Here is a 21536-nt window from a genome sequence, read left to right on the forward strand (position 1 = left end):
ACACACACACACACACACCTGCAGAAAATCAATTTTAATTTTAAATTTTAAATTTAACTTTCTTGCATCTCAACTCTGGTGATCCCTAAGTGCAGAATGCACAGGTTCTGGTGGTTATTGACACATTCATTCTTTTGCTCGAAATTCTCTAAATGTTTAAATGGTATTTTGGCAAGCTCAATATGATTTTACACAAAATAACTACATTCTGTGAGTTTTAGTTTAACGTGATGCACATTTTTTATTTATTTTTTAATGATTTCTTATTTATTTTACTATATATTTAATTTGTATTAAAATGTTTTTATATTTATATATATATTTTAATTATTTGATTTGATTTTTTATTTCTGCACGAGGGGGGGCTCTTCTTCCCCTCTCCTCTCTCCTTCGCCTCTCCTCCTCCTCCTCCTCCTCCCCCACGTAGCACCAGTCGGCTAATCTGATTGGCCCGCAGACATCGCGGAGCTCTCGCCACTTCTCGCGATATCGGAGAATCCTTGCCAATGAGAAGCAGACGCCGAGCTGCTCTCAGTCGCTGTTGTGGCTGCGAGGCAGCGCAGTCAGCACCGCATCCGTCCGCTCGAGCAGTGATTCAGCCCGAAGCTAAAGCTGCGGGACTATTTCAAAACTAACCGGCCGTTCCGAGACAGTCGCCGCCGGCGGTGCGCGACCCCGCTCCCGCTCTCCGCCGCCTCCAGGTAAGGTCGCCGACGTTCCGTCTCGTCGTCCTGCCCCTGGTCCAGACACTCGTTCGCAGAGCTAGCTCGCATCCTCACAGTTCACTTTTCTGCCGCAAACGTTTAGACCGCGGCGGTGCGGTCCGTCTGCTCCTCGGTCCCAGTCGCCATCCGCGACACGTTGAGACCGTCGAGTCTCAACATTCAACCTTCAGCTCGTGTGGACGGACGCGGAGGGAGAGTGCAGCAACTTCAGAGCTCACTGTTGACTGTCCCCCCCCTTCCCCCCCTTCCCCCCGTTAGCTTCTATGCTAACGACACCAGTGCTTAAGTATGAAGAAGCTAGCTACAAAACAAAAAAAAAGAAAGAAAAGAAAAGGTACGTTATACCTTTATTGTCCCGTTGGGGAGGTGGTGGCCGCACGAGGAAGCCATGACAGGCGGCCCAGCTTCTTCCTCTTTTTTCCCCGAATGGACCCGGTTGGAAACTGACGAACTCAAGTTAGCCGCTGGTTTCCACTCGCAACAGAAGAGCTGCAAAAGTTTTAGACGCTAAAAGTTAACCGAGTATGCTCTTTTAATATAATCCCGCGTGAGTGCACCAAACAGAAAGGAAGAAAAAAACTAGAGCCCGACCGATGTGGATTTTCGGGGGCGGATGCCGATATCGATATTAGGGAGTACAATATCCCTGATACCGATACATAGGCCTATATACATACATATATATATATATATGTGTGTGTTTGTGTGTATGTATGTATATTTATGTGTATGTATATATATATTTGATCTGTCAATGATTTCTAACATGTCGTTATCAAACCATTCTGACAAAGAAATTATTTTGACCCACAAACTTTATCATCAATAACTATAAATGGATTTTTTTTTTTTACAAATACAACCAAATAAATAGAACGTGAATTGAGAAAACAAACATTTATTTCACGAATGCACATTCAAAAGGCTCATATCTCATATCCGTCGAGCCCTAAACATTTCGGCCGATGTCTGTGAAAGGTTAATATTCAAACAATATTTGGTGTGACGACCCCTTTAAAAAAAAAACAAAAAAAAAGTTGGAAGGAAGGTTGTTCTGAGCATCTTGGGAGAACGCGTCGTGGTTTTTCTATGGGTTTAGTCTGGCTCCGTGTCTTCTTCGTGTAATCCCACATTGATCCCGTGATGTTTAGATCAGAGCTCTGTTGGTGGCCGCACCAGGACTCTTCTAGCTCTTGTTGCTGAAGACGGTATAATAATAATAACCAGAGGCCTCCCTGTTGGAAAATAATCTAAAGATCTGACGTGCAATTAAAAGTTTTCCTCTCTATTGTCCTTGTAATTGCGAGATCACTCAGGAATTCCTGGGTGTTAGTTTAATATGCCTCTCTTTTAATATGCAGTAAGTTCAGCCTCCTCAAAGATATTTTTTTCCTCCACCCACAAGCAAGCACACTTTTCTGCAGCTGTCCTGTTATTATAGACTGAAGGGAAAGCAACACACATGTTCAATTGGGCTTCTGGGAGTTCAGTAATCACAGCTGCAGTGATACTAACTTTACTTTAAAGTTGCCTGGACTGCACATCTTGAACTGTCTGTCAATATCTGATACCTCCTTGTTTTGCTAACTACACAGCTGTTAACAGTGTGCATTGTTCAGGATCTTCTTGGTTGGCATTAGGCTATTTTGTGGTGAGTAACACTTGTCCATACCCTTCAACGTGTCCAACAAAGGAGATAAGATATAGACCTGTGTTCTATATCATGGACGTTTTCGTGCTCAGGAGCTCATGATCGATGAATTTGCCAGGCCAGTATATGAACCGATAGCAGCTTATCATTGATACAGTATCATCATATCCACTTACATGAGAAGCAGCAAGATCTTCTTTTGTGTAACAATCTACTTTGCAAAATGTTATATCGGCTGTCATTCCCTTTTACCTATATCTACAATATGCTAACATTTAGTTAATCTTTTCATTTGTATGAAAATGAGGATATCCCCACAGGTAAAAATTGATATAAATGATAAAATGATTGTTACTATTGCAATTATATGAGAGATGCAGGCCAGCAAAATAATAATAACACATTGTCTCTGTGTGTTTAATAATGTGTCTCTGCATAAGTGCCTTTAACTTGACAGGTACCATTCTCTAATTGTCATCTACAGTACACAGACAGAATTGGTTCAGACTACATGATATCAGACCGATCGAACCCGGCAGATGCCGAGCGTCGGCTGGGTTCGGGAAAGGATCAATGAGCAGCGGGCGTGACAAGCGATTGTTTTATCTTGTGTAGTGTGGTAGCTTGGTTTTGCAGAATCACTGCTTTAAACTACTTACTGACTTAAGCTGCTTAAAATTAAGGTGCTCCGGTTTGTGCCAGCTGGCTGATGGGTACAAGTGAAAAAAGATATATGTATACAGAGCCGGAAAAAAATCTAAATTGGTGCAGCAGAGACTGACCTTTCCAGCTGGGAACGTATCTTCTGTAGATCCAACTGAGGAATAAACTTGCAAAGACAATGTGATTGTTGATACATTTATTTCTCACCGGGATGCTCAAAGAAATTCCACGACAGTGACAATGTCTAGAAATACGGATACAATTTTTAAAGACATTCAAAAATGTCCTATAATCACCCACCTGGCAGTCGCATTATTCCGCCAGAATTGCAGGAAATATGGTCACAATCTTTCCTTCTGTTTCTGGATTACAATGATAAGTAATGGCCAGAAAAGTGTTTTTGCAGAATATCCCTATGTCACAATGGTGAAGTTGACCACTGAAATAAAATTAGTTAATCTCTGAGTCTTTGTGCCAAATTTTAAGAATTTCCCCCAAGGTGGTCACGTCTATCGTGTTCAGATTGGCCATAGATTGGCCATGTGAGGTCATAGTAACTTTGACCTTGAACTTATGACCACCAAAAATGAATCAGTTAATCGTTGAGTCTGAGTGAACGTTTGTGCCCAATTTGAAAAAGATTCCCACAAGGCGTTCCCGAGATTATCACGAGAATGTATAGCACGGACGGACAGCCTGAAAACATACTGCCTCCAGCCACAGCTGTCGCTGGTGCGGAGGCATAAAAAGCTTTTGAAAAACATAAATCTTCACACCTGGCAAAGTAATCCTTTAGTCACTGGTATCAATCAGCAGCTCTATCCGCCCTTCTTAGATGTATAAAGGCCATTTCCTGCTGCGGTGCAATGTGTACCTCTTCAAAAGTAACTCCTCCGTCAGAAAACCCCATGATGTTGTATTTATCCACTGTCACGCTACAGTTCCGTTCCATAGAGACTCAATTGTATTATTAAATCACTGCCAATTTTGATACGATTTTTGTTTGGTAGTGTATTAAGACACACATGACTTTAATGTAGTCTTGCACGTCTAAAGGGAATGTGGCTCTGACGTTTTAGCTCTATGTGGACATGCAGGACATACAGTATTCACACTCATATGGACATAGGCATAGTCAAAAAAGACTAATGTAGCTCTGGTGTCTTGGCATGTTTCTGTTTTATTCTAAGCTCCTTGGCAGAGTCTATTTGCCCAATTTTACCATGTCCTAATGACTGTGTGGTATTGCACATGACTCGATTGTCGTCCTAATTCCACATTTCCCCCCGTTCGGTTTGTCATCACTTCTTTTAAAATATTAAAAACATAGCGCCCCGTCTTGAGCTATCTGCGGCGTTTGGCAGAGTGATATTTTATGTCTGCACTTTGATTTATTGTTGATGTATGTCCTTCCAAAGCCTTTTCAGTCTCCTCCCTGATGAGTGCCCTTAATCAGCACATTTCACCACACTGCGTGAAGTGTCCTTGTGCCTGAAGTTCTCTCCTCTTATTCCACATGAGTGGGTAGTTTAAAACACACGAGGGACCCGGGACAGAGGGCTGTCAAACGTTAACTGTGTGTTACGTTCAACTCCCGTCCTGTAAGTCTGTCTATGGTATTTATGCAGCAGAGTGGGAGCAAAGTAGAAACTATGCAGCTTGTAGCATGTCCAGGCCTTTTGCTGTGAACTCCGTAGTAATTACTATCCTTCAACCTGAGACCAGTGCTAGTCGTCTTTGATCTGCCTGCTCTCTGAATTATGCAGTAGCTTGTAAAAGAATATCACTCTCTACTCTTACATGGTTATCCTTAAAGTCTAAACATATTTGTCTCATTAATCATCTATGGGAGAAAATACCTACTTTAAGCCTAGGCGTGATTACACATTTTAATGTGAGCATGACACACATATGAGTTGATTTTCTAAAAACTGGTCACCGTGTGGCACACTCGGTTAAAACCTATGTTGTCTGAGCAACAATTAGTTTTAGTTGCAGGGACCAATTTACAGTCGTGATTCCTATCATATTCTGTGCTTGGCTCTTGTAACTACCAAGCTGTTTTCAGACATGAACTCGTGGGAGATGATGATAATTCGGCTGTGGAAAGCAGTGTTTTTGTTTACAGTCATCCACACACACACGCCCACTCACTCGCAGAAATTTACAGAAATTTTACTAAGGGGGGCTGGCAGGAAAAGTTCCAGAAAATCTTTTTGGGGGTGTTTATCATTAGAATTAAGCTTTAAAAGAAATGTCTGTGTGAGACTGATTCTTTCCTCACACCCTTGAGGTTTTCCTATCTGTTTTTTCTACTGGCATTTGTAATCAGAGGACATTCATTGCTTCATTTGATCGTTTTTGTATCCTCAGCTTTTCGTTTTAAATCTATGAACTTTAGAGATCAGTGTGTTGCCTCACACCGACATAATAATTATAACTAAACTAGATTGTATCTCACCAGCTTTTTCTGGGTCAGCAGAGTGTCATATACAAGTTGTTCAACTACCCTTGAGAGTCCACACTTGTCATTCTCTGTACTATCCACACCGTATAATAAGAAGCACTTGATGTTTTGTCTCACACTGGGCACTTAAACACTCCCGACTTACTTCCCCTTCCTCTCACAACATTGGTGCTTCCATTGGAGATTAAATAGTATGTTAAATGTAACTCGCCACACATAACTTCACTAATCCTACAAAGCAAACCTTGAAAGTTGAGGAACGGCAACAAAAAGCCACTAGAGTGAAAAGCAAAGAAGAAAGTGGCCTTGTAGTTGTTGGTTTCCATCAGTATCGCACCCATTGCTATGAATAAAAAAAAGGGGGGGGGTTATTGTGTAGGTTGAGTGTGAGTCGCTGATGCCGAGATGATATACCCTTCTTCCTTCTGCTTGCCTAAATGATCTCAGATAATCACTTTGTGTCCGCCCCACTGCTGTAGTTGCTTTAGCCTGCTCATGCTGGGATTTTTGTCTGTAATTCAGACAAAGCCAGGGTGCCCCATGGAGCTTAATAATAGGCTATTAGAAAAAAAAAAAAAGTCTGAATGCATTACACTTCCTGAAGCCTTAACCCCCAAGGCCAGACTTTACCCAAGTCACGAGGATTGTTACAGCCCCTGTAACTGGCTAACTAACATCTGTGCTTGTCAGTGGACAGGTGGCGGATTACTTGACTCCTCTGTGAAGGCTCTGCAAGAATTCAGCAATATGAACTTTAATAACTGGAGTACATTTAGATTGTATTATTTGGGGATCAGACTAAAAGCCATTTTTTACGTTTTCAATGCCGATTGCACCCGATTAGGCGATCAGAGTCATAATGGCTTGCTGTGACTTGGCAGACTACACAATGGGCCGACCAATCGTAGCATGCCGTCTTTCACGTCTTGAAGATTGATGATCTGGAAGGAGTTGCCAGGGACTGATCTCACTGTTCAGCACCAACGCCCTTTTGTACTTTACATGGAAGCTGTTCGGCACTTCCCTATCGGCCAATGTCATAAAATATATTGTAGAATTTAGCAAACCTGGTGAGCGAATGCAAATAAATTTTGACTCGCTATTGTTTTCGTCAGGATGCTTGAGGTGTCCCGATACTGCTGTACCACGAGACGGTACATCGGATAAAATTAGCAATTTTCAAAAGGACTCTTGGCATTGGACTACAGGTTTGTTACAGGGACTCAAGATAGTATTATTTTTATTTAGCAAGTCACAGTTTGATGGTGGTATAAGAATATTATCAAGCCCTTCCCAGAATCTCCTACATGTTTTGGGACAGTCTCTCCCATTACAAATAGTGCATGTGGTCACTTGCCTAAACAAATTCTATCTTATGTTGTTGGTAGGCATTACAAGGCCATTATCATTTTCACAGTAATAAACTTCTTGGCAATCGGCAAAACCAAATTCTACTTTCAGCTCAAAAGTTCACATCCCAACAAGCCCCTTACAATAGCTGCTTTTGTCAGCCGCTAGTCCACATTTTTCTTGTTTTTCTAGCCTACATTCTTTGTTAACTTTTGGCAGTGGGTTGAAGTGGTCTGATGAGTGCAGACTCTCTGTGGGACTCTGCTGTTCTCAACCCTGGCCCTGTCACAATCCACGGTACAACCAACCATGGCCTGCTTCAAAGGCAATGCGCCCGCAGCGTATGTCTGCATACTTTGGAGCCATAACCCTCCCCCAGGCATCTTCCTCCATACCCCTCCTCAATGCTAAGCACCAACCACCCCCAAACAACAAAAGAAAATGGCCCCGGATACCCCAAGGCGCGCAGAGAGCAGATATGCTTCCTTCCCCACTATTCTCCATACTTTTTTGGCTTTCATTGAAAAAAAAAAATAATCTTTCAGAAAATTGGGTCTAACACTGAATTGGTATTGTGCGTGTCGCCGGGATTAAGAGCTGGTGAGTCCAAGCAGGCTTTCCAAGGAATTGTGACACTCTACGGGGAGTGAGATGCTCTGGTTGGTTCACGATCATGTGTGCACTGCTTGTGCCGTGCCTTCTGTAATTTTTTGTCACAGCATCAGTTCCTGAACCCAGGAACCCACTCCACTGCCCGGCCCAATTTAAGCCAATAATATAGTGCTGTTCCTCTCCACCAGAGTTGTCTCTTGCCACAATCTTAGTTGAAATTTTCTATTCAATGGCAGTGAATAGAGCTACCACTGTGTTGTGCCCCCATTTGTGTTCTGTGCAGCCAGAGTTAATCATGCCCGTCTTGTTATACCAACAGGCTGAATGTTTCTCACTCCATTTTTACTCACTCCACACTCCTGGTGTCATTCTCTCTTACAAACAATAGTTGCCCATAGTTGAGCCGAGTTTTTAAAAAAAATAACTCAACTTGGCACCAGCTACACAAATTGAATTTTTTTTTTTACCCTGTCATTTGTTGTTGGTGTTTGTGCCAATGTAGTGTGTTTTTACATTTAATCTATTTTTCCCAGGCTTTTTATTCATTATGCATTCCCCCCAAAATTCAGTTTTTTTTATACCAGGCTTTAATTCTGAAAATTCCAGCCCCGGCTCTATTGTTACAATGTAATTGCATGGTCTAAAGCGCATGGTGCAGATACATTCAGGGTTCTTTTTCTAGTTTAATGGAAGTAATGAACAGTTTAAAAGGGTTGCACATGCGTGTTTTGGGTGTAACATGCAATAGACAAATCAAAGTGCCATCTCCCATCCCCTTTTATAAGCCAAGCAGATTGCTCTTAGGGCAGGAGGGCCGATCAGCCAGGTAGTAAGAGAGAGTGCTTCCCTGCAAATGAAAATGTCCATCGCTCGAGCTGAAACATTTGAACTATATACTATGTTGATGTGACGTTTGCGATATTGTGAAAGCCAATTAGCGTTGAGATAAATGAGATAAAAATTGGTTTGGTGTGAACGCATGAGCATAAGTGTGCAAACAGATCATAACAAGCACTGGTTCCAGTTTAGGTTTTTAAAAGCACAATTGTTTGTGCTGCTTCAGAATACCAATGCAATGACAATTCACCTGACCACTCCTCACTAAAAGCCCAACACACCAATGGGTGCTCAGATGGGTGCCAACACTGTTTGTATTTCCTATGCAAACAGTGTTGGCACTGGTGGTGAAAGGACAACTGCGTTGGTCTGAAACTAGCACAGAAACATTTTGTTGCCACTTTTTGTCTGGTGTAAGATCGGGCCCCGTTGGTCCGCTCCAATGACAGCGACTCCTGCTTTATAAGGAGCTACAAACTACTGAATTGAACTTTGACCTTTGAGCAGTCGACCCTTATCTGCTTTGACCCTGCTCCCAAGCAGCACCTCGAACTTGTGTGTCACACCGGGATTTAATAATTTATTCCTTTGTCCTATTGCAAGAAAGCAGTTGCTCAGAAGACTAATTAACAAATTATATTGTATTTATGAAGTCCCTTTTCCATCCAGCTTGACAACTGAAGGGCTCCGTATGTGAAGCTTGTGTAGTAAAATGTCCCTGGACTGCCACTTACTTTCACTCTCTTGAGAGCCATCCGCTCTTACTCCCCAGCGTGGATAAAGGATGGCTTTGTTAATCGTTTTAATGGCCATCTTTACGTGCCAACCTCCAATATTGCAAAACCGGAAGACTGTGATGCTCTCTCATCTTCCCTGAACAAAATGAGCCTTCCTCGACCCTCCTTTGCTATGCCTCTCTGTGACATTCACACTTGATTAGGCTTGCAAATTACGTTTTCCTTCTTTTGAGGTTGGAGGCATGACCTTGGCCCCAGAGACCTGTTAAGTCTTGACTGGATTGGCTGGACGCACTAAGCTAGGAGGATGTCCCCGCAGTGTTCTGCTGCAGCCAGTGCACCTGCTTCATCAGCACATGTTGCAGTTTTTCTTCATGGCTCTTTTGTAGCCTCATGTCTGGATCCAACTACTTGAGATGAACCTGTGGTCACAAGGGCCACTATTTGTTAGTTGATTTAAGTTAAAACTACCCAATCTGTCAGCCACTTCAATTCATATACAGTGCATTCGGAAAGTAATCAGACCCCTTCACTTCTTTCACATTGTCTTATGTTTCCGCCTCAAGCCAAAATCATTTACACTCATTTCAACCCAGCAATTTACACTCAACAACCCATAATGACTAAAATCAAACAGTTTTTTAGATTTGTTTTTGCAGATTTGTGGAAGAAAACGAAACCCTGATATATCACCATGACGTAGCGAGAACAGTGTTTTTGGCCAAATAGTTACCCAGACAGTATTTGTAACTTAGCGCCTTTAACAGCCAGAAATGCTGCAGGTATCTTATCTATCTTCTCTCTTCCATCTGAAATACAAACTTAAAATATGGCTTAAAGCAAACCCAACTTGTAATCTTGTGTAATCATTCCAATTTATTTTATATTTTATCTTCTCATCCATATGAACCCAAAGTTTGCACACTTGTCTAGTGTCTGGTTCTAATGATGGCACTAACAAAAGCTGGTATTATCTCTTAATATTTGAAAATGAGCATCAAATCATCATCACACTACAAGTTACACAATTGCCAATGTCTATCAATATGCAAATAGTCATTTGAGTGCTAAGGTTTGCTCCCACAGTCCAAAGACCTGCAGGTTAGGTCAACTGTAAAGTCCTAATTTGCCTGTGGATCCCCCTTAGAAGAATCCATGAATTCTAAAAGGGTTGTTAAATTGTAAGCGTCAGCAGATGATTGGTTAAAACATCTCATTCACTAATTTTAAAGTCAGTTTCCTTCATTTTAGTTGTTGTTTCCTCAAACCTCTGTCGCTTCTTATTTTTTGGCCAATACCTCAAGTAGAAAGTGTCATGCTTGTACAATTTCTGTCAGATACTATTTGACAGCTCCACTTATACTTGTCAAGAAAGGAGACTGTGTGAGCTGTTCCTGATAATTTATTTCTGCATGGAGTTTAATGATTCCCTATTTTTTCTCTCTTTACATTTTTTTTGACATCTGCATTGTGGTGATGGATGGTGCTGAAGTCAATAAGCCCTCGGAATGCTGACTGCGGAATAGGGGGCGAATTGACTGTGTCCTCCTCATATCGAAGAAATGCAGCTGAATAAATAGGCTTTTGCTGTACCATCAGACTACAGGCATTTTCTCCCTGGCTTATCCACAGCCTGCACCCGTGCCTGAGGAGCCCATTTGCCATTCAGCTCAGCTCTGACAGCCGTGATGACTTTGATGGACCGTGGTTGTCTCAATGTCATGTCTTCAAACCACTTTCTCCTTCTAATGTAAAAGAGACTGTGGCCGTCCAGCTAAGGGAAGAGCCTCATTTGTGTGGGATGACATAGTGGAATAACACTGCACATAGCGATTTTTTTTTTAGGGTTGTTTAATTAACCTTTGGATTGTTGTTTAGTTCAGCATCGTTACCTGCTACAGAAACATGTTGTTGCCCCTGTAGATCTCTAGCTACTCCATATATATTGTTTAATCACAGTTATTCACTTAAGGTCTATCTTCTAAAATCCTAAATTAAAAACACGCAATGTAAATCACTATTATTTGGCTAGCACTCAGGGCCCAACTAGTATGACATGGGCCACGACAATCGAGAAAAGCCCAGGCTCGCTCATGTGGACCACAGTTATTGGCCCATAAAGCTCAGAAGTACCAGACCTTTAACTGAAAGCGTTAGCAACGCAGCCATGAAGCAAAAATAGGGGCGATTGCGACATCATTTCCAAAAGTTGCTAATATTTCATCTCCAGTCTCCAAAACCACGTAAGCGTAAATGGTGCTACAAACCAAAGCATCGGTCGGCTGTCTGAATTTGTCTAAACATCGATGAGTGGCGATAGTCCCAAGTCGTGGCGGTGAGTTCCTCCCGGTCGAAATTGTTGGGGGATATGGAGGATCAACTGATCAGCATGATCCAATAGTCAAACTATCGCCCCCTGCTGGTATGGAGAGTTATTTCCTCTCACACAGGCGCAGAAATTACGAGCTAGTTGGCCGTCTTGGCGTTGAGTTCTAGGTACAAACTGTTGGCCTGAAACTGTCAGACGTATGCCACGAGAGCAGGCACTACAGGCACTCTTCGTCAATGTGAGTTGTTTGACGTGGTGTTTGGTGTGTTCCTTACTATGACATGGCAATATATCAAAGACCAGATCAACTAGAAAGCGAAGAAAGGCTTTTCTATTTCCCACTGAACAGCTCTTCTCTCCTTTGACAGACATGTTCAACCTTGTTGCTGGATGTCCTGCAGACTTTTGAAATATCTGCTGCATTCTTTAGCTCAGTGAGACGAAGTGTTTTACATATTGAGTCTCAAGATAATTTGGTCCTGATTATCTCCAGAGTGAATCTTAAGGTCTTGCCTTTTTTTCTGAAGTTGAAAATTGAAGTCTGTGAAGCCTCTTTTTAAGGGCAAAAAAAGGAAGGGCATTTAAGACATGTTATCAGGCTAAATCGTACCTCCTCGCAAAGAGATGGTTATACGTTCTCACTTCAAAAGGAGTGCCCGTTATTAAATTAACATGTTTGTCCAGGAGTCACGCCGAGAAACACACAGTGCACGTTCATGTCTTTAAAAGTCTCTCAGTAGGATCTTGCAGAGTCTGTAATGATTCCCGCAAAGACTTAGCTGGCAATCTAATCATTTCATTAGGAACTTGACCTTAGATTCCTTGGAAAATTGAATAAAATACTTCCTCTTCCACACAGAGATCGTGGCGAGGATTTCTAATGTGCTTCCCCTGTCTTCGTCCCCTCCTCATCTTCCAAACAAAAGGCTATCTTTCAATCGTCGGACCCTCTTTAACGCAGGATTTATGTGAATCTTGAGTCATCCAAAATGTCAGTGCATTTGGATTTCTCTGTCTACTGCCTCCTTTTTTCAGTACAGAATAAAGAAGCGGTGATGCTCAGGCTTTATAGCCCAGACGTGTAACTTATTAATGCTGTAAATGTGGTCTGCATTTGGACATTACTCGAAGTGAGAACTGCGTTTGCCTTACTTGGCTGTGCGTGTTATGATCAATGACCTGAAACATTTTGGCGTCCCACTTTCCTCTTATTCTATTTCTGTCTCTCCCTCACACACACTCTCCGTCTTCTCAGTCAGAAGTCTTGACATTTTAAGAGCAAGATTCACTGATTGAGGAATGATGATATATGCACAGGCAGAATTCCATAGAGAAGAATAACCTCTGTCGCCCTCCTCTCATCAGAAAGCCCTTTGTTACCCTGTCTTTATTTTTCAATCCCGTCATATCTGTTGGGGAGATTGAGCGATATATATATACCATCAAAGCCTTTTTTGAAGCTTTCCGCTCTCTTCCAAAACCCTTTTGATTTCCGACAGCACGAGCTGCTTAATATTCCAAAGTAGTCGGTGGCCTTTTCAGAGAACTAACAAGGTTCTGAAGATGCAAGTCTTGTCTTCGTGTGAACACCAGCTGCAGCACAGCCCTCTTTTTTTTTTTTTTTTTTTCCGAGCTCACACCGAGGTGCCTGTGCTACGGAAAAGTTCAGAGCTGTTCCTCGGATGAAAAGCGGCCGACAGGACACAGTGTTGTGTCATTTCTCTTCCCTTCCTCTGGCCTGTCAAATACAAAATATATATTCCTGCATTGTTGGTATGATTCAAGATCCAAATCTGGATCTTAGGATTTTTTGAAGGTGAAATGGTAAATATACGTAGGTGGGGGATTCTCAGCCTTATTTAGTTTCAAATATCCAGTCAACTTATTTTAGACCTGAAACAATTAGTTGATTTAATGATCGACAGATAATTATCTGGCAACTCTTTTGATCTTTGATTAATCAGTGAATTTTTCTCACACACACACACACACACACGCACACACACACACACACACACACACACACACACACACACACACTGGTTTCAGTTGGTAAAATATGGGGTTTTGTTATTTTTCTCTTTTTTGAAATATTTTTGTGAACCGAACATCTTTAGTTTTTGTATTGTTGGTTGGACAAAACAAGCAATTTGGTCTCTGCAAATCATAGTGATTATTTATGATAATTCTATTTTATTTAGTTTATGTAAATTTGCAGCCCTTTACCCCATTTGATTAAAATCTAAATTTAACTCATTATGAGATGATGAGTGTCAGCGCAGTTTGCAGCACAGTGAAGTATCAGTGCTTAAGTCTAATGCAGATTCTACTTTGGTGGTCGGATAATGAATAATTCCTGTGCCAAACCAGCTTTATTGATGTTTCCTTTGCTCATTCTCTGGATTATTGCTAAAATCCGATGATATAGTTTTTTTCCCCATCACTATCTTTTCGCCTATACAAACATGAAAGCAGAGTCTGACGCGGAGAGCACCACAGAGGCTTGACAGGCACCAGGGGTATTTACTCAGCTTCCAAAAACTTCCAAACTCTTATTTACTTTCATCTTGGCTTCCTCTTGCAGGCTTTTGCCTTTGCCGCCTCCCACTCCAAGTCTCATCCTCTCATCCTGTTTTCTTCAGTCTGGAGTTGGAGTGAAAAGCGGGAGTGGCTCTCAGACACGCTTCAGTTTTTCAAGTTTCCCTGCTTTGTACTGTATCTGTGCACTGACTCAATCTGCCCCCCCAGAGCCTGTTTGTTCTTGTTGCCTCAGCCTTAAACTGTGCCACTCTCGCGCTGATGTTGCCATGATCTAATGTCTGAGTGCAAAAAGAGTATGTGTTTATTAAAATTTACCACACATTGACTTTATTTGTGTGGACTGCCCAATATTTGGCGATCTAATTCTAGTTTTTTGTTTCGCGTTTATTGTTCTAGCTGGCTCATTTATGCTAAACCTTAGATACGTATACTACTTAAGACGGACAGAGCCTCTTGTCCGCACTCTACCCTAATTTCTTAAGGATAGCACGGAATGCCGCATTACCACCAGAAATGATTGGGGGCAGTGTAGCCGATAGCTCAAGCGAGATGGCCACACTGCGGAAGAAATTTTTACCGGTGGTGGAACTTTTTAGGAGAGACTTTGTGAGTTGGTAAGAAACTGCCAACAACACCGCCGCCGATCCGTCTAGTGGATTTCTTTGCTCAACAAACATGCCAACATAAAGGACGCATGGCAGAATGTGGGCAGTGATGGTCACATCATTTAAAATGGTTGTATCTCGGTCCGCTATCGCGAGAAGTTCTATTGATAATGGCTCATTCTTTATCACAAGAAGGGTTCATGATGATCACACATGCTCTGCAGACTCTGTTGGCTACTGCCAATTGTATGACCTAATTCTTTGGGAAGCATTTAACTGTAAGTATGCAGTCTTTTTTAGGGAATTCACAAATGAAAAATAGTTTTTTGTACGGGGAGACAAATGAGCAAACGGCGAATGAACACCTGCACCCAATCTGGCTGTAAGTCACTGCAACAGTGCCGCATGTTCACAGGGACAAAAGAGTGACAGAGCCCCTAAATGTATGCAAAGCACCACTAAATAACATCAGAATTTACCGTCTACATCCATGAACACTTGTGACAGCCACGACACATCTCTCGGCATGTGATGTGGGCTCACTGAAGCCCCCTTTGTTCGCTAAATCCAGTGTGAAAAATTACCCCAATGTTTTGAGAGTTGGGAGAGGGTTGGCACGGGGCCAGTGGAATCTGAAGAGTACGCCTAGCACTGGTGACGAGCTCGGGCCCTCAGGTTTGTGGCTTTTAAAGTGATCTCATTAATTAAACTCTGCTAAAAGAATCACATCGAGAGATTCATAAAGAAATCATTGGCGCCTGGCTTTTATTTTTCCGCCGGCGAAATAAATGTCTTTGTATTGGCAATGTCTTAATTTTTGGGGGCTAATGCTGTAATTTTAAAAGATTCAAATTAATGATTAAATAATAAAGCCTTCAAAATAAATCTATTTTCGTGTGGAGGATGAATTTAGCAATGTCACAGCCTGAGGAAAGAAACTGCTTGGAAGTCTGGTGGTATGGCGGAGGATATTTCTGTGCCGCCTGCCAGACGGCAGCAGGGGGAACAGGCTGCGGTGGGTATTGTCCTTTAGTATCCTTTCTTTGATTTAATTAGACTGTTAATGTAGAAACCTTATATTATTTCATCGCGGTGCATATTAAGATGTATCCCCAGATTGTCTCATTGTTATTGCTCCTGGCAGGTCATTATGAATAAGTAATGAGCAAGAGTTTCAGTTATTTTTTTAAAAAGCACTTTTTTTTGCTTTTGTTTAACCTTTAGTGTTAAACATGCAGAATGTAAATTAGCATGGAAAGAGACATCTCCTTTTGTCTCATATCTAGTGACAGAGTGAATCTTCTAAATGCAGCTTTTTGTTCCTGTATCTCTTTGTAAACACACATTATTAATTAAACACTTTGAGATTGCTTTTAGCAATGAAAAGTGCTCTATAAATGAAATTTTTTATTATTATTATTATTATATTGGTCTTGACTTGGCATACAGACGTCTTCATACAGACGTGTTCATACAGACATCTTTTATTTTTATTCAGCAACTACACTGGTACTGAATTCTAATATTAAGCTGTTTTCAAACAGGAACTCTGGACAATGTCCGCTAAATCTGTTTGCCTTTCCCTTACGATGAACATGGGACATCTCTGGAAAATTCTCTTGTGTCTGGGTAGAGGGAGACATGATGATGATAGGTGGAAAGCAGTGTTTTTGTTTTGTTTTGCGTTTATGGTCATCAACTTAGTCACTGTGAATTGCTTTATTCTCACATGGACATTTTCAGGAATATCTTACTTTGGGTGCCTGGCAGGAAAAGTTCCACAAAATGTCCGGAGCAACATTTGCGGAGTAAATGCCATTTTGATTGACTATAAAACCAACTGCATCATCACTGAAAATATGTCTATCACGTTTGCTTCAGGTATGCGTGTTTCTATGTACATGCCCTTGTGTGGGAAAAAGGCAGAGTGGTTGACATTTTCTGATGAGAAGTGAGCACATTTGAATCAGTTCGCTTAAACTCTGCAAGCTGAAGAGTCTTTAATTAACTGAGCTCTTCACTTTGCAGACTCCGAATTCTTGGATGTCTCTCTGGGCATCAGATGGTCAGCGATAGCTGGCACCACGGTGGCATCAGTAGTGCGATCATTCAATGTTTGGGCCAGCCATTGACTTCCCCAGAGAAAATATATGCACTATGAAAGCCCAACAGATGGGCCTCTGTCTCTCTTTTTTTAACTCCGACAACACAAGTCCTGATAGATGACTGCTTCTGTCAGAATGGCGCCAAATGAGGAGCGACTGGACTAAAATATGACCTGATATTGTTCTCAGTCAAGCAGCTGTAAAAGAAGTATCCGCAGCCTAATGTTCCAAATGTATTCACAGGAGAGTGCCATAAAGTTGACGTACGCGATTCATATTCACGGTGTTCGTCCCTTGCTTAAGAAAGGTCAACTGAATGGGACAATATGTAAAGGCGATGAAAATGGTGTCAGCGAAGTGCTAAGCTCGGAGAGCGCCGCGCTAAGCCACCTTGAAGAGGAGCAAGAGTGCTCCTTGGCTTCCACTACCCTTGATTACGCATCTTTAAGTGATTATTTCTATGATTAATACGTCGCCCCTGGTTAATCGTCAGTGTCATGGTCCTTTAACGCATAGGAGTGTTACTTTTTCATGGCTAAGCATAACGGTATATATCTGTGTTACTCTTGACCATATCAGTTTGACTTCTGGCTCTGCTGAGATGTTTTTAAGCAGTTCGCACATATATCCAGATGTTCAGAGGGAGGAGATGCCCAGAATGTAAATGTTCCCCTACAAAATGCAGGAGTGGTGCTCACAGGATGAGTTGCAGAGAGAGAATAAGCTAGGGTGACATTTTCTACCTCTCGCCATCTGCCTGCAGCACACCTGCCTCAAAAAGCGTCAGCGCACACTTACAGTAGCCGGGGAATATTGATTAAGTCTGCTGACATTTCTACTTCCCTTTTCACACAGGCTGGGTACAACATGTGCCAACTTTCAGATGAAGGCAGGCTGCACGCACGCACGCACACACACACAAACTGGTGTCGTCACTAGTCAGAGCTTCATTATATCACAAATGTTTTAAGCTACAGTGTAATATTCAGAAGAACTCACTCACTGAAATTTAATATATTGTCCATAACTTTGAGTTCATATATGTATCATCATCTGCAACAAAGAACCAATCTTTTTTCGTCAACTTTGAATGAGTTATATATAGTTACATGAGGTGGACCCGACCTCGCCATGTCGCCATGTTTGCTACGTCGTGTTGAATATGTTTGTTTGAAAAAGGTCCAGAATACGGTCCAGATACGAAATGGAAACAGTGGCGCACCACTATAAAGTGTCCCCAGTCAGTTGCTCAGTTGGTTGCGGTTTGCATCTCTACCACCAGGTGCTGCCAGAAAATTATAAAAATTACACACTGGGGCTTTAAGCAAAATTCCAGGTTGCAAATTACCTTCATTCATGTTAAAAATTGTCTCTGGGCGGGGTTGGAGTGCGGTAATTCTGCTAACCATCAGAGAGGCTGGAAAGCAGATCTCTCTGCATCTGGCATAGTTACTTATTTGTTGCAGACAATCTGATGTATGTCAATGAGAGAGTTTTGTCTCTGTGATCTTTTACCGTTTTCGTCCTTCAGGTCCGTCATTTCCACGTAGTTGAGAGAGCTGACGAAGATAAACTGCAAATATGTGTACCGACACTATTCTTGCCATTGATTTTGGATTAATCACAGTGGCATTGAGTGGTGCTTTGACTCCTACAACTTATCCTTAGGTGATCGCATTATAATAATGTAGAGTGTTGATGCTGTTTTGGACCGTTCACTCCTCTCCATTTATTTTCTCCTCAAGCATTGTACAACTGCAGTGAAACCGCAGTGATTTAATTTCATTCACGGTTTCATTTCAACGATATCTGATTTAAGTGTTTTGTCAATAGGCACATTTCATGATGAAAAGATCAATGTTCTCTCCTAGACGTGGCAATTTGGCACCTTCTTTAGTTTAATGGCCCGTTTCAACGGGCGCTACGAATACATTGGTGAGATTAATTGCGAAGTAAAGTATCCACGTCATTCTGCATATTTGCTCTGATAGATTGGTGGTACATTAATGACCCTGCTATGGGAAAGCCTATAAATTCATCATGGCGGCAATTACAAACATGAATTTGTTTCCTCATCTTAATTTATAGTGCATCAGTGTCAAAAGTCTATGGAGCGTTGATTTAAGGGTCTAATTAGCCACACTGGGAAAAAAATGACAACAGTTAATTTTGTTTTCCTTAGAATTAAAAGAACCCTGTTTATATTGAAAAGCTGCTTAGCATTTAGGAGCCATCAATCATAATTTACCTTTAAAAATATTTAGCATGTCCAAGGATGTTGTGTGAAGACAAGACCCGGTGAAATAAATTTTTCTGTGTGATTACCAGCTGATCAGCAACTGTGATTAAAGCTTTAAACCATGTGAATATTGTACATGACTGAACTGAGCCTGTGACCCGCAACCTGTCGAGTGTTTTTCCTTAACTTTCACTCAGTGCACGCTAAGATAAGCCCAAACCTGCAGTTCTTCCCCTCCATGTGAACCTTAACAGCAGTAAATACTAATTAAAAAGAAATTGTGCCAGTGCCAGACATATATTGTCCTGCAGATAGCACTGAATAGTTCACATTTTCAACTGTAAAATGTCCAATACAGTACATAATCTTGATCACAAAAAAAGATTCCTTGGTTCGGATGATTACCTTTGATTTGCAAAAGTATTAGTCGGGCCCTAAACCTAACCCTCTTTCACGTCATGCAAAAAAATCACAAATTACAGTTTTGAATGCATGTTTATTTAGCTGGATCCAGATTGTAACTTTGAGCTTCAATAGTGGAAATTCACCTTTTTCCTCTCTCATGCACAGGTGCTGAGGAAACGGAAGGAAGAAGAACCAGCTGTGTCAAGACTCGGTGGTGAACATGGAGACGATGTCCAGCCAGTTGGCCTTTTCTTTGTGAATGGATTAGAGGTCAGTTTCAGCAACCATAAAGTCCTCGCTCACTGCCAAGTTTCAGGGCGAGGCAACGTTTATCGTTAAAAGTCCTCGAGTTACAACAAGCCCACGCAGTAAGAGAGGTTATTCTCCAGATGTCTTATTTAGTGCAGATAACTTGCTCATGCACACACTCTCTCTGTGCAAGTGGAACCCTCTCAATGCATTCAGATTTGTGCCAGACTTCATTACATGGACAAATTAAATCTTCTACACACTTGTATAACCACTGTGAAAATGGCCTGGGCTTATTTGTATGAGGAAATAAATAGGCAGAGTTGTAACAAGTCACCCCAAGCACCGCATTCCTCCTCTTGTCAACACTGAATCATTTTTTTGATCGCCTAAGGAAACAATGAGCTCTTTGAACTAACTCTGGCTGCATGAGCTTGTTCAGTGTAACTCGTTTTAGTGTCTGCAGGAAGAGAAACTCCTGCACTTACGGCACAGACACACACCCAATACAACACTTTTATTATCATTATATCAGAGACCATTAAGTCCCATGATCATTGTGTTGAATGTGATATAATAATGAGTATTTTGGAGACTAGAGTGAACATGGAGGATTTTTTTCTTTGCTAAGTGTATTGTTTCTATTGAAGAATGTTAGCACATGTTTTAGTAGATGTTATGTCTATCTTATGTTGACATTTTACAGATGCAACTCTGCGGATTTCCTAGTTGATTTACCTACCCATTTAGAAAAAAAAAAGAAAGGAATAAGTGCTGTGTAATTTGCGCCTGATTGGAAGAACCTTGAGTCTTTTAGTTCACAGGGTTTATAATACTGAACAAGACTCGCCGTCAGAGCTTAATGTTTTTCAGTAGTTTACAAAAAAAAGAGCGAAGACATTGTGTCGCCTAGAGACCGGCATCAAAGTTGGGAACAAATTGTGCAAACCTACTAATAAAGACGCAAAGTTACTGCACATGCACATGGTCAGTATATAAATTCATTCATTAGGACATTTAATGTTTATTAAAAAAATCTGATACTGGTCACATATTTTTCAAACATAAGCCTCGAGATTAATTCAACATTTACACATCTTAGCACATACAATGTAACTGGAATCTAATGTCACTCTCCCCCCAAGTGCCAGACTTCATACGGTCCAGATTGGACCTTGTGCACTAGGACCTTGTGCACTAAATCCTACCACAGCACGATTTGTTTCTTAGCTCTGATGTTGTGGGAGCAGCGAGCATGGTTTTCTCTCGTCTCTCCCCTCCCTTTGATTAAGAGTACGCTTAATCCCAGAGTAGGCCTCAGTTTTGGCAATGACCTGCCTAATCCTCCGACTAGAGATAAAACACAGGCACATTAATTCAAAGCAGTTGACTCACTTGTACTACTGAGCAGGGATGCGAGTTAATATGTTGCTCTGTTGTTGTCTGTCGAGGTTTTTTTTTTTCAGCTGAGCATCAGCCTTTCGTTTGAGCAGAGTGGTGAGGAGAGGATTGCCGTACTTTAGCTACAGGCCTGGAAGATGTGACACTAAGGTTTTTGTTTTTCCAGTGCATATTTTTACAATTTAATGGTGAACACACTGGAAACGATTAGTGTTTCTAAATTTAAGCTGCACTAATAAATGGGTTAATCAATTGACAATCTTTTCCTTCATAACCAGTTAATTGTTTTAAGTGAATTTTCCATTTGAGGATTTGCCAAGAGGCATTTTTACATGACTCTACAGAGGGCTCCTGATTTAATGTTTTGAACATTCATTTATACTAAAAACTATTTTTTAGTTGCCACCCTGTTGTCACTAGACCCAACAGTCCCCTTTAAGTGTACACACACTTGAAGATGTCCTTCCCCTAAATATGCCTGGTATATATATTTCTTTGAAAATCAAGATCCATGCTTTATTCCCAGGGAAATCGGTCAAAAATGCCCTGTGTAGCAATGTTAAAGATTTAAAAAAAGGCTGGATCAGCCCCTTTGTGCATAGCCACGCCAAAATGTAATG

At 41.4% G+C, this 21536-nt stretch overlaps 1 protein-coding gene across 1 annotated transcript in view; it reads left to right on the forward strand.

The window, feature by feature from the left end:
* Positions 1–490: 490 nt before the first annotated feature.
* glceb (glucuronic acid epimerase b) overlaps positions 491–21536 on the forward strand; it is a 46539-nt gene continuing 25493 nt past the window's right edge. Inside the window, exons 1-2 of the mRNA XM_035628089.2 lie at positions 491–701; positions 19432–19536. The gene's annotated coding sequence lies outside the window, so the exon portion shown is untranslated. The remainder of the gene's footprint in view (positions 702–19431; positions 19537–21536) is intronic.

Source organism: Scophthalmus maximus, chromosome 4, assembly GCF_022379125.1.
Source record: "Scophthalmus maximus strain ysfricsl-2021 chromosome 4, ASM2237912v1, whole genome shotgun sequence".
NCBI classification, from domain to species: Eukaryota; Metazoa; Chordata; class Actinopteri; order Pleuronectiformes; family Scophthalmidae; genus Scophthalmus; species Scophthalmus maximus.